This window comes from Callorhinchus milii, unplaced genomic scaffold (genome assembly GCF_018977255.1).
Source record: "Callorhinchus milii isolate IMCB2004 unplaced genomic scaffold, IMCB_Cmil_1.0 Scaffold1, whole genome shotgun sequence".
NCBI classification, from domain to species: Eukaryota; Metazoa; Chordata; class Chondrichthyes; order Chimaeriformes; family Callorhinchidae; genus Callorhinchus; species Callorhinchus milii.
In genome coordinates, this window is record NW_024704742.1 from 20,501,173 (window position 1) to 20,516,046 (window position 14,874).

General features: G+C 40.0%; 1 protein-coding gene across 2 annotated transcripts in view; it reads right to left on the bottom strand.

Moving 5' to 3' along the window:
• The window catches only part of fstl5 (follistatin-like 5), a 297,390-nt gene that overhangs the window by 244,101 nt on the left and 38,415 nt on the right, over window positions 1-14,874 (bottom strand). The gene's annotated exons all lie outside the window — the stretch shown is intronic.

Below are 14,874 nucleotides of genomic sequence, written 5' to 3' on the forward strand. Positions count from 1 at the left end.
TAGCTTTACAGGGAAAATTTGTGGGGTTTTTTTGTCCATTGAAAATAGTGCTGAATCGTAGATTTTCCACTTAGATCACATGAGTGCCAGCATGGAATAAAGGCCCTGTGACTAGTCACTAGGGTACAATAAAAGCAACTTCAAAATGCAACCTCAATCTTTGTTGCTTCATCCATTATTCAATGTCTTGGGTGGTCACATCGCTGCCATGAATGCACAATGCACTCAATTCTGTGCCGGGAAAGGTGAGTTGATCGTTTGTCTCCATAAAGTTTAAGTTAAGCTTTACACACCAAACAGCTTGTCAGATACAATTTGCTCTGGTTCTTAGCCACCATCTTTCTCTTAATAAGCCAACTTTTAACCGATTCAACATCTGGAAATACAAGTGCTTGTACATCCTTAAAACTACCACATCTTAAATTGCTAAATACATGAGATTACATTTTAATATTCATAGGAAAATGATCAGAGGTGGAAATCACTGCTGGGTGGATGCGTGAGGAAGGGATTGGTAGGAGAGAGAAAGACACAGTTGGGGGTTGGGAAACACTGTACTCTCTCCATAGCAGGCATACAATACAATACAAAATTACATTTGTATAGCGCCTGTCACATCGGGAGTATGTCCAAGGCACGGAGGGCGAGGTAGGTGGAAAATAGGAGATTGAGAAATTAAAATGAAGGATGGCTCATCACTACTCAAAAAGAGAAGTGAGTTTATCTCAGTGTTCTCGCCATCAGTCCTCCAGATTAATTGGACATTCACCTCATCGTTGTTTGTAGGGATTATGGTAAAGCCAATAAATGGATGCTGTATTTGCTCACCAAGATCATCACTTGAAACTATGAATTGGTGAAGCACTTTGAGGTATTTTGATAACATAAGGTGCTCTAAAAATCAAAGTCTTCCTTTCTGTTTTTCACAACATCCTATAAAAGTGTAGTCCCTTGTTTCTTCAGCAGTTGATCAATTTGTTGCAAAAATGCTCCTGCAGGTAACACGCTGGAAAGTCCATTACATTTTAAAGTGGACTTCTAAATATTTCAGTAGCTTCATTGAGAGAGACTCGAAGATATAAAGCATTCAGATTAGAGACTGTGTTTGATGGGTTATGTGGGCACCTCTTCTTGGGCGGGCGAAGTGGCAGTGGGATTTTATTTTGGGTCGGTGAGGGAGGAAATGTTTAAACTGTACCTTTCACCCACAAAATACACAATCACTACACTAGGTGGAGTCCTGTAGCTCAGTGGTTAGAGCATTTGCTTTGCAAGCGAGAGACCTGAGTTCAATTCCAGGCAGGGCAAAACCTTGGGCAAGTTTCCTTACTCCGCCTAATAATAATCCCTCCAAAAACAATAATAATTGGTCATTTTCAATCTACGACTGTTTGTGGGACATTGCTGTGCGCAATTGGCTGCCGCATTCGCCCACAAATATACAGTCAATTCACTTTACAGTATATTCTGTGAAGCGCTTTGGGACGTCTAGAAGACGTGAAAAGCGCTATATCAAATCCAAGGATTATTATCTGCAGCAAATACTTGGCTGCAAACTGTAAATGTAATGTAAGAAGCGTGAAATATTCCCTGTAAGATCTTAAGAATAGGGACGGCAATGGGAATCTGATGTCTTCGCAATAAATGAGATAAGCCAACATTCCTCCTGCCCTCTTCTCTCTTTCAGCTCCAGAGGAAGAAGATAACAGTTACCTCATCACAGAGTAAAAAGATAAATCCTGTCATTTCACTGACACCGGTTTCCTTTCACAATTAATGCTTTTGTAGAAACTGCTTCAAAATGTTGGCTCGGTTTTCCAATTAGTGTTTTTGTCGTTCCAAAACAAAACAGTTGTTTAAAAATTCTGTCATTGTTAGTTAATGAAAGACAGTTCTTGTGGTTAGATAAACAATGGTGCAGCAATGCTCCTCTTAAGTCACAATCCATACAACATGATCAGACACACAATTGGTGCACAATTAAGCCACAGGGGATCTGGATGCTTCAACATCAGGTCATGGAAAGTATTAAAGTGCCTCAAAGTATGGCAAATTTCAGTGGAAAATCCAGTGCTTATTATTTTATTTTTGTAGCATGTACACAGATGCACAAGAACAAGCTGAGCACCACTAAAGACTTAAGTCAGTATCACTTGGACATATAAGTCCACCTTACTTAATGAAATAAACTGTTTCGCCATTGATCACCTTTTTATCGATTCCATTAATTTAGACTACACAAATGAAATTCAGCTTACAAAAGCTACAATGCATTTGATTCCTTTACAAAACACCGAACACAGTAATATTTCTTGGCATGTCGTTTTGTTGCTGTAATTTATTGCTGTTTCTTATTAAACGCAAAACATATTAAACATATACCTCCAAGCAATCCTCCGTCATGTAAAAGAGGAATAAATAATCATTCAAGCATGACATAAAAAGTACTTTATGCAGCAACCTGAACCACAGAGAAAATTTGCTATGCAAAAATTAAGTCAGAAAATATTTCTATTTTTATTCTGGGTTGACTTGCTTATGCTGTGCTTTAATTACCTGCGGTTTTCCATGGGAAAGTCATCAGATGCCTTTTGAAGTGTTCTGAAGCTAATGCATAAATCTGTGAACGTACACTGACGATTTAATCAGCTACCTTTCTCTTTTGCATTAAGCAAATTTAAGCTGCCTATTTTTAAAGGAAAAGTAGATGTGAAGAGTATATTGAAACATGTATAATTTACTGAATAATGTGCTGCTTAAGTTACAACTTCATGAATTGTTAATAGCTGAGGATAACTTTCAAACTTTAAAGACAACCATAAAAATAAGGGTCAAAATTTACAACCCATGTATATACCTGTGCCATCGTTTCATGCTGACAAAATGTTTCTGTTTTAGCTTTTCCTCAGAGTTTGTTGACTTCAACGACATATAGAACTGCTAAGTACAATATGATATTACATTTGCAAAGCGCCTTTCATGTCGAGAGGACGTCCCAAGGCGCTGAACAGTCAGGGATTAGGACCCGAGCTGGGGGATGGGGGATAGTTAGAATCAGGGAGGGTGAAGGGCAGAAATGTTAGGAGGCAAAGGCAAAAGGCACAGTCGAAGAAGGTGGGCGGCTTGAGGCGTGCCTTGAAGGAGGCAAGAGAGGGAGGCGCAGGAAATGTGGGATGGAATTCCAGAGGGTGGGGGCAGAGAGGCTGAAGGCTCGACCGCTGATGGTGGGGCAGGCTGGACGGAGGGCAGGGAGCAGGCCAGAGCCTCTGAGCGGAGTGAGTGGACAGGTTGATAAGAGATTGAGAGGGCCTTGAAGGTGAGGATGAGAATTTTGATATCAAAGCTATATCATCAAAATGTCTCAAGAGCTTTACAGTAACTGGAAGTCTAGTGACTTCTTTGTTAAAAAAAAACACGGCAGCTATTCTGCGCATATAACGTGCTACAAAACAGCCATGATTTGAATGACTGATTAATCTGAAGAATTATCTGTCAGGGCAGCAGGAGAAACTTCCTTCGGTTTCAAAATGTATCCTGGGGTCTTCAATGTTTCCCCTGAAAATCCGGGAACACAAGATACTGATTTAACATCTCACCCAAAGAACGGATCTCTGACAATGCAGCGCTGCACCAGTGTCAGACCAGATGTGGGACTTGAACCCACAACTTTCTGATAGAGGTAAGAGTAGTACCAACCGAGCCTAACTCACACAACAATGCTAACTATGGAGTGGTAAAGGACATTTAACCAAAGCATATTCCTCCTACATATTTTGTACAATTTATACTATTAAGGACTCCACCCAGTAAGGTGTTAATGTCCTTCTAAAAGCTGAGTAAAGAATAAGGGGATTGCAAAAGAAGGCACTATGGTGTAACTCATCGCTCCAGTAAGAGCCTTTTTTGAATCTTACTTCTGTATTAATTAATTAAGACCAGTTAAACCAAACCAACTGAACAATGTCAACGAGCATTAAAAGAAATGTATGACTGAAAACAATAAACATATGTGGGAGACCCAGCTGCACACACATTAACATTTCATTACTTTACGCACAGTCTATTGCACATTTGCAGTTGGAAATCCATTTTGCAAAGATTTGAACTTCAACTTATCATTCAATTATCATCCCTCTTCCTCCTAATTTATTTTTGTTAAATAAAAACAGAGGATTAGGCTTCTGACTGTATTTCAACCTTTATGCTTCATTGCTCTTTCCACAAACTAAGGACATTGGACAAGAACTTGGTTTCAAGGAAATGCAAGGCTCCAAGGAGTGCTGCACAATGGAATTTAGTTGAAATGTAATATTAATACTGCAACTGATGAATAAGTGAAAAGGCAAAACAAAAATTCACTATTCTACACATTATCTTTCACAAGCTTAATTATTAGTTCTTGCATTATGAAATGGAGTGGCTCAATGCAATTCCTAATTAAAGCCAACTGGAGGATTGTTCCCTCCCCCATATTAATGTCCCATTCCAATCTCCTACCATTCCAGACAACAATAACAACAAGATTACATTTGTATAGAGCCTTTCACGTCGGGAGGAAGTCCCAAGGCGCTGGACAGAGTACAGCATTTCAGACCCGAGCTGGGGTTCGAGGGGTAAGGGAGGGGAAGGGAAGGGGGTTGGCTGATGGCATGGTTGAAGAGGAGGGTCTTGAGGCAGGACTTGAAGGAGGCTAAGGAGGGGGCGAGGCAGCGTGATTGGGGGATGGAATTCCAGAGGTTGGGGGCAGAGTGACTGAAGGCTCTCCTGCCAATGGTGGGGCGGGTGGGTTGGGGGATGTTGAGCTGGCCAGAGCCGGCTGAGCGGAGGGAATGGGCAGGTTGGTAGGGGTTAGGAGGTCGCAGAGGTAGGGTGGGGAGAGGCCATGGAGGGCTTTGTATGTGAGGACCAGGATTTTGAACTGGATCCTCTGAAGGATAGGGAGCCAGTGGAGTGGGGGAGATGGGGTCACGGAGATTGGTGCGGGAGAGGACACAGACAAGTCCAATATGCAATTCCCAATCGATTTCTCAATCACTATTTTAGGCAACTACTTGGTGTGCAATCCAATTACGGTATTTCTAATCGGATTCTTTAATTTCTGACCTATGAAGACAGATGTCAATTGCAACAGAATGGGAATTCTGACAGTCCACTTACCACTACTTATTCACAGAAGTGGAAATGTGGATTACAGTGTCCACAGAAAGCCACAGAAACACAATTAAGTCGGATATTTAATAATAATAATATTAATAATAATAATAAAAGGGAAGCAGGGAGTATTCAGTGATATAGGGAAAAGGCAGAGAAACTGGATTTAAAGATATGTTATATAATAAACTAGTAGAACAGACTAGTAGAACAGAGCACTCGCCTCACAAGCGAGAGGACCTGGGTTTGATTCCTGGCAGGGCGAAACGTTGGGCAAGCTTACTTATTCGCCACGCCTCTGTTTACCTAGCAGTAAGTCAGAACCCAGTTGTTAGTCAATTGGTGGATTTCTTTTCCGGGGTAATAATTCCTTCAAAAAAAATAATAATAAGTTGGTCACTCAGTCAACGACTGTTTGTGGGAAAAAAAAACACAAAATACTGCAGATGCTGGAATCTGAAACAAAAACAGAGAGAGCTGGGAACACTCAGCAGGTCGGGCAGCATCTATGGAGAAAGGAAAGTGAGTCAACGTTTTGTGTCCACGGCCCTTAGTCAGAACTGTTTGTGGGACATTGCTGTGCACAATTGGCTGCCGCATTTCATCCACAAAATGTACAGTCAATTCTGTATATTCTGTGAAGCGCTTTGAGACGTCTCGAAGATGTGATAAGGCGCTATATCAAATGCAAGGATTATTATTATTATTATTAATTGACCAAATGGCTTCCTCCTGTTCCTATGTTCCCCTTTTGGGTTACTCAGAGTTATTACAGAATTCCGTAGCGAAACCACAAATTAGACCCCGTTTAAATGGCTCACAGGTAAGACACTCCAATCTTATTAGTTTATTTACTGTCTGTGGGTTCACTTATGGGGATTCACTTTTTTTTAGATCTGCCACAAATCAATGCGAAGCAGCCACAAGAAACAAAGCATGGAGATTAAACCCTTTTATTAGAGTGAGAACTAACACGCAAAGTAATAGAGCACCTGTCATTTTCAGAAGGGTACAAAGTGTTCAATTGAATTCAAGTGTTTCAACAGCTGATCTGTCTCTGAGGGGGTTCGCAGGAAATGTTGAGACTATCCAGACAATGGAAAAGGGGTGGATATGAACATTACAGTACTTAGGAAAGGATCCCTGTCGGTTCTCTTGAGTTATTGCTGTACCAAATGATAGCTGCTAGTCTGACAGGTATTGGTCCAGGCGTTGGTATCTTCTTTGACATGGTATTTTTCCATTAAAATAACTTTAGTCTGGAATTCAATATGGCTGTTTCTAAATGTTACCTGGACCTACTTAGATAAGCAATTGTTACTCCATTGCCTTCTCTCCCTGCCTCATTCTCTTTCTTACATACACAATTAAGATAGAAGCAAGGAAAAATTAAAAAGCTGGACAGGTTTCAAGCGAGATTTCTTTTACCATCCCAGTAAAACTTTCAGACTGAGATGTTAACATTGTACCACACGTATTTTTAACAGTGCTTCGGAGTGCTTGTTTATCACAAACACATTGGAAGAGTGTTCAGAAAGTATAGTGTTTGCTGGAAAAGTTTAACCTCAAGCTTGCGGCTATCAGCAGCATCGATTTGCATTGGGTTAGTAGTAATCTTAGTGGCTAGTAGTTAGTTGTAAGGATGCATAATCTTAAAACTAGAGCTAGGCTATTTAGGAGTGGAATCAGGAAGCCTTTTTCATGCAAAGGGTAGTGGAAATCTGGAACTCTCTCCCTCAAAAGGCCGTGGATGCTGGATCAATTTAAATTTTCAAGACTGAGGTGGATAGATGTTTGTTAAGTCAGGGTATCAAGGGATATGGGGCAAAGGAGGTAATTGGAGTTGAGGTACACATCAGCCATGATCTAATGAATAGAATGGTGGAACAGGCTTGAGGAGCTGAATTCTGTTCCTAGGTCACATTCTTTGGTTAGTACTGTCATTTGATGTGTTTGTATATTATAAATAAGAAAGATAGAGCAGATGAAGCAAGGCAAGGGAGAGAAGAAGATGGAATATCAATTGTCCATCTAAGGACCTCATACACCATGTTGACATATTACCAGCAAGACAAGTCCCAAGTAATGCTAATTCAGCTCATTTTATTACAGCAAGAATACTGAACTAAAAGAGAGCTGAAGAATTTTCACTTTTCCTGGAAAGAAGCCTCACCGATTATGCAGCCTAGGTCAAAAACTCTGGAGGATTTCTTTCATGTTTGCTTTAGACAGTACACAGTGTAAATCCCTGTATCACGATGATGATACAGAATTAAACTTGTACAATTGAACCAGGACGCATACATCAATAATGAAAAAAAATCTTCAATGTATTTGTTGCCTCATAGGGGGATTTACATAATGTACTTGGTGAATAAAAGCTCAAAACATTCATTTGAACTACAAAGCCAGGTATCAGAGTGGCCGTTCTTCTCAGCACTTTGTAGCATGCAAATTTAACAATGCAAATATTGACTTTCGCTCATAGAAGTAGGAGGAGATTACTGAAGTGGTTTGACACATCCACAAAATCCCAGTAAGAAAAGATATATATTGACCTTCACACCCGGGACAGTTATCGTATGGCACTTTTGCATTTATGAGATATATGACCTTTAAGCAGTTAGAAACAATGAAATAGACAAGTGGAAAAGGGTAGCAGTTTTGCACCACAAGAATATGGAAGAAAGCAATCAATGTCCTCATTTCCTAATAGAGTGATAAAATACCAAAGCAAAGACTCCAGAGCACATAAACAGCTATCTACTGTACTTCTGAAACTAGCAAACTCTACCAGAAAGTACTATTTCTTGAGCAAGCAGTTGGCAAAAAGGTCGGATCTCGTCAACGTCTAAAATCTCACGGTTCTCACCTCCTCCACCTACCCGACCTCCCCCTAAAACTCTCCGAACCCGTACACAACCTAGGCGTCAGGTTCGACCCCCAATTATCCTTCCTCCCCCACATCCAGTCCCTCACCAGCACCACCTTCTTCCACCTCCGGCGCATCAACATTCTCCGCCAATACCTCATTCCAAAAGCCGCTGAAACTCTAGTCCATGCCTTTGTCACCTCTCGGCTGGACTATTCAAATGCCCTCCTCACCGGTCTCCCATCCACTACCATCCATAAAATCCAGATTACTCAAAACTCTGCCGCCCGTATTCTCACCCGCAGGAAACTCCACTCCCCGATCACCCCAGTCCTTGCCAGACTGCAATGGCTGCCTATCCCAGAGAGGATCGACTTCAAGATCCTCACCCTTGTATTCAAGTCCCTGCACTCATCTGCATCCCCTACCTCTCTGACCTTTCTCCTCAAAACAGTATCCGTTGCCTTTGTGATTCCGGATCTGGCCTCCTGCTTGTCCCCCAAGTCCTCTGATCCACCCTCGGCGGCCGTGCCTTCAGCCACTATGCCCCGAGACTCTGGAACTGCCTTCCTCACTCCCTTCATCTCGCTCTCTCCCTTCCCATTTTCAGGTCTCTGCTGAAGACCTTTCTTTTTGACCGCGCCTTTGGTCACCTTCCCACCCCTCCCCCTGGCTCAGTCCCAGGACCGTTACTGTAAAGCGCTCTGAGAAACCGTCCGGCGTGGAGGGTGCTCTATAAATCCAAGTTATTGTTGTTGTCAGACCCAGTTTCTGACCTATTTCCATTTCAGATGATTATTTCCAGGTACACAGTACTATATCTTCCAAGTCACCATTAATATTCACATGTGGCGTGCTTTACACTTTTTCTGACATGACAGGTTCTGTTAACAAATTGGTGGTTCTAGCATGTCACAAGATTGGATTTGATGTAGGGAGAGGTTTCCCCATATTGTGGTTCATAAAATAAATGAAAGCACAGAAATATATGGGTGCAAACTTTGTCAGTATAACAGGGGAAAGACAAGTTGTGGTACAGGCACCCAAAACTTGAAGTCTCTTGCATGTAAATGACCAGTCACGAGGGGTAAGGAGTCAGCCCACTCGGCCCCTGTTAACCCTGCAAGCCAAAGCGCTAACGGTTAGGTGATCCAAGCTGGACAAACAACAGAAAAGCATGCAAGACAGCTATATCAATGGCAAGCTATGTGGTTTTAGGTGGTTACATTCCAGCAGTACTGCAAAGAACACTCTGGGGTAAAGTTTTGGCTTATAGGGACCAACAGTGGGAAAGCTTGCCAGACAGCAATATCAATGGCAAGTTATGCTGTTTTAGCGGGTTAGTCTCCAGCAGTTACCCCAACGCACACTCTGGGGTCCCCAAGCCTTGGCTCTTGCCAACCTGTGCCTAACACTTTCCAGAATTAGGTAATCAGGATGTGTCCCTCCAGGGAAAAAGTGTGCATTCCATTCCAATAATCTATCTCTGGGATTTCCATGTGTAGATGGGATGCATGGCATTCTCAGTTTGGTTTGGATACTCTTAAGCATAGTGATGGGTTGCGCATATGTCAGATACTGATCTGGCCCCAAAAATTATATTTATATATAACTGAATGTATCACCTCTAACAAGCTTACTGTTGTATTATAATAATATAATAGTAATCCTTGCATTTGATATAGGACCTTATCATGTCATTGAGACATCTCAAAGCGCTTCACAGAATATACTGTATAGTGGATTGACTATATTTTGTGGACAAAATGTGGCAGCCAATTGTGCACAGCAGTGTCCCACAAACAAGCTTGGATTGAGTGACCCAATTTTTTTTTGAGGGATGATTGCCCCCAGAAAGTAATCCGCCAATCAACTAACAACCGGGTTCCTACTTACTGCTAGGTAAACAGAGGTGTGTGGAGTAAGGAAACTTGCCTAAGGTTTCTCCCCATCCGGAAATCGAACCCGGGTCCTCTCGCTTGCAAGGCGAGTGCTCTCACCATTATGCTACAAAACTTTGAAGAAATGTTGTACTGCGTGCTTTTATGTCCAATCTTCTATTGAAGGTTTATCACTATAGAGTAATCTGGAGAATTTCATATTCCCCATATATGCTCATATTTAGTGGTAATTTGAAACAAAATATAACAGAAATGCAGCGCATGTGAGACAATCCGAAAATACTTCACATTTATGAGTAGCTGGTAAAACGATCCTGAGAAGGTGCTTTCAACAAGCTAGTGCGTAAGTGCATGTGTTTCCTTATGAGATAACAAACCTGTGCAGTTGTCGTCAATTAATATCTTGATGTGTCATAAAGAAGCTTTGCTGGAAGAGGATCTGCTCACCTAGAATGTTAAGTAGTTTGATATGACTGAATCTGAACAGACCCATTTCATTCCTCCCCCACCCACCTCCAATAAAAATTATTCAGTTCTTTAAAACAAATTTGTTCCACTGTCAAAAGGAAGCAGTAAGGAACCTAACCAAATTTGACTGCTTCTATTCATTTCACTAATCTGCAGTCTGTATGTAACTATAGAATAATTTCCATAAGGACAAGAGAAACTGCAAATGAAAATAGCATTTAAAAAAATTCTAATGTCTACATTAATAACTTCAGCTGCAATGCTGATAAATTTATGGCTGAGATTATTGCAAAATAATAAAAAGTTTGAATTATTTTATAAATGCCTGGTTTCAGGGTAATCTGATTTGTAGGAACATATGGTAAAAGATTCTCTAGACCTTTTATTGCTTGGTCTTCCTACAGCTCAGGAGGAATAATAATGAACCTACGGAGTCCTGTATTTCAGTGGTTAGACTGAAATGTTGGACAAGTTTCCTTACTCCGCACGACTTGGTTTACCTAGCAGTAAGTAGGAACCCGGATGTCAATCGATTGGCAGATTGCTTTTCTGGGGATAATAATTTCTTCAAAAAAAGTCACTTAATCCATGACTGTTTGTGTGACACTGCTGTATGCAATTGACTGCCACGTGTTGTTTATAAAACATAGTCAATTCACTTTACAGTATATTCTGTGAAGCGTTTTGAGATGTCTAGAAGATGCGATAAGGTGCTGTATCAAATGCAAGGATTATTATTATTGTTATAGACCTGTTGATCATTTTCAGAGTTCTTTTTAAAATGCTGCTATTCATAATGGTGAATATAAAACAATAACACACACATATATGATCAACTAATGAGCCAGAGCCTGCTGAAATGACTTCCAAGTGCATTCACCAAGATGTAGAGAATGAATGAAAATAGATCAGATTATTATGCATTGCCAGTAATATTGTCCTTAACACTTGCAATATGTCAAAGTTATAAGTGACGCATTCATTAACTTATCCTTAAGAGGATAATAATGTCAAAAAACAAGAAATGAGGCAAGGTTATTTAGTCCATCAAATATATCCCTTGCACAAAAAGCATATAAACCTGGAATATTAGATAAGCCATTTTAACTTCCTGAGAATAGGTTTTGCCATGTCCTCCCCCCCACACACACACTCAAATAAGGAAGGTAGTAAACCAAGCAAATCACATTTTGGGCCAGTTGACCTCCTTGGTATGACATCTCCATGGTCAGAGCAGCTCAGAAGTCATGCTCCACACAAAAGCATTTGATTATTTCCATGGGTATTTATTATAACCCACATTCTCATCACAATCAAGAGAGTCATTCAGTTCTTGTTCAAAGACATTAACCAACAGAGTTACTATTTTACTTGCGAGATAATTCCTGTGGGAAAATAAAAGAATTGTAATCTCAACCAAAAGGCAAAATACCGCAGATGCTGGAAATCTGAAATAAAATCAGAAACAGAAATGAAACCCAACCTTTCCTGATGCATGTTCATTTTACATTCATCTGCTCAATTACTGTTTCCCTTTTACCATCTCCCCAGTTAAAGGGATTCTCTTTTCCTTTACAATTTAAATCACATTGCTTGCCCTCTGGCTACACAAACAAGCTGTGATCCAAGCAAACAAATCTGTGTTTTACTGGAAGCACAAGCAGTCCTTACATATAGCTAAGCCTTTCCAATGACCTGCTTGCCCTACTGAGGACAAGACACCAGATATACATACAAAAAAGGAATTGGGTACCGCAATAGGAATTGTTTCAATTTCTTCCCGCAATTTCAGATTTTAAAATAATTAAAATTGGTCTATTCCTTCAATATTCTGTCTATACTCTAATGTAGCGTTGGGGTGTGTTACATTATTGGAGGTGCGGTCTTTCAAATAAGATGTTAAACTGAGATCACATCTGCCTGTCCACATGGACATTAAAGATCCCATAGCACTATTCAAAAAGAGGAGGGAGTTTTCTCCCAGTGTCCTGGCCAACAAACCTCCAAATAAAATTGGTCAATCATTGCATGGCTGTTTGTGTGACACTGTTGTGCACAAATTGGCTGCCACATTCACCACCAAAATACACAATTGCTGTACTTCACAATAAATCCTGTGAAGTGCGTTGAGATGCCCTCCCGACATTAAACTGCTATATCAAATGTAAGGATTATTATTATTGTTATTACATGGGTGAGCAATAAAGCATTATTTGTTGCCAGTGTTATAATTACTCATATAATTCATGCATAAATGACAACAGAAAGGTTGAAAGACACTAAAAATTGGATACCTTGTTAACCCCTCAATAATAAAGACATTGATATTCTGCCATTGGATTATCAGTAGAATATTTATGCTACAGTTATATTGCAGGCATGGATTTGGCCCAACTGATTGCTTTGACAGTCACACCGGTTGGCGGTACTGAGCTACACTCCCCTCTAATACGTGCTCAGTCAAAGTGCAGTTCTGCACATCCATATTTAAATGCTTGTGCAGAGCTCTGCAGATCAGCATCCAAATACCAGCGATTTTTTTCCCCAGGTTAGTGAAGAGGTTTTTAGTGACATTAAAAATGTGAATCTGGTCCAGTCAACCATCCTGGAGGATTTTAAAAGATAATTTAATTTTCCAGTTTGAAACTTTGGCTTCAGTATCTCTACAACTGGTGTGAAGCTTGTGATGTGGAGGACTACATCCTTGAGGAACTCTCCTGCTGTTTCTAGTCCCGATTTCTGTGCAGATTGATTGTACCTCATATCAGGCAGATTCTGTGTTAAATCACTGTGAAAAGTGCATCGAATCAACTCAAAACCTGTAATATTATCTGCATTTTCCAGTGAGTGATAGCATTAGATACAGCTCATGTTCCTTTTTTTAACTGGGACTGTCCAGTAAAATTAGTTCTCCTTCAGTAAACAGGAACATTGCACATTTCCAAAACAAGCTGAAGATATTCAGGAGCAGGATCTCACTGCTGGACCAATATAGTATGACTGCTAAATTTGAGATTGAACTATTGAATATGTAATGTTGGGTGCCTAAATAAGCTCCAAATATCCAAATTTTAGATTCCCATAAAGACATTTGAGGGAAATAATTTTACGAGTAGGCCCAGCTGAAAAAATAAGAACACAAATTGTATCTAACACTCATACTCACTTTCTAACTCACTGGAAAATCCAGAGCCGCATATAGACGTCTCAAAGCACTTCACAGGATATACTGGAAGTGGATTGACTCTGTATTTTGTGGATGAAATGTGGCAGCCAGTTGTGCACAGCAATGTCCCTCAAACAACCATGAAATGAGTGACCAATTTTACTTGAGGGATTGTGGGCATGACACCAGCAGAAACTTCCTACTCTTTTCAAACAGTGCCATGGAATCTTTAACATCTATCTAAACAGGTAGACTAGACCTTGGTTTAACCCATCATCCGAAGGATGGATTATTGACAACTGGGTACTACTTCCAATGGATGGAATCCATTTCTTTGTTCCAGTGCAAACTGAGACAAACACTCTAAGAATTTTTTATTTGCAAAAAGGTTATCAAAAACACCTGCTAATTTGCACTTACAATAAATGACAAAATTAACTCCCTGATTGAAAAGGAAACTTAAGGTTACAAAGTTTGGTATCAAACATTGGAGAGGGAGTAAAATGGTTTAAGTCAGACCTGGATCAATGTAAGAGACTCTACACTGGATAAACTGTATGGACATTTTTACCTTCTTATGTCTTAAGTCTTATAACCTAATTAACAATAGCATATTTTTTGTACCTTAAAGCCAAATAAGTAACTCTTGTCTAAAACCAGATTTGAATGGTAATACAATTTAGAACTGGCGAACTGAACTCTATGAAGTTGTATTAATGCATGGCGCTAACCCAAAATGAAGCAAAATGTACTCATATAATTGTGTTTATCCGCAACTCACTTAGCTCTGGCCTAACAAAATCTTTGCGGAAAGAGACAAACTGATAACTATTTACAAATTACACTCTCCTATAGTGTTATTTCTGTTCAATGCACTTACATTGCTAGCCCAATAATAATACATTTGGTTACAAAATGAAGAATCGTGCCCATAAGCCAACAATATAATTCTATGTGTTCACTGAATCCATAAAGTCGTGGTTTTCAGCGGAATGCCCTGTAATAATCTTTACAATCACCAGACTCAGAGCGTTATGATCTGAATAGCCTGCAAATCAGCTTGAGCTGCTGTCTTCAAAATTCCTGCATCACCTATCTTGATTTTTTTCTTGTACAGCAGACCTCTTTTAAAATATGAAGACAAATTTGTATTGTACACAAAGGAAACTTTTTTTTAAATAATAAAACATCCCTTTAGTGATTAATTATCCTAATGATATTTTTTAAATCCAAGCTCTTACAACTATTCCTAGGGGACTATGTGTGCAATTTACGTATAAATTAGCACAATTATAGCACAAGCTGCAGCGTATGGT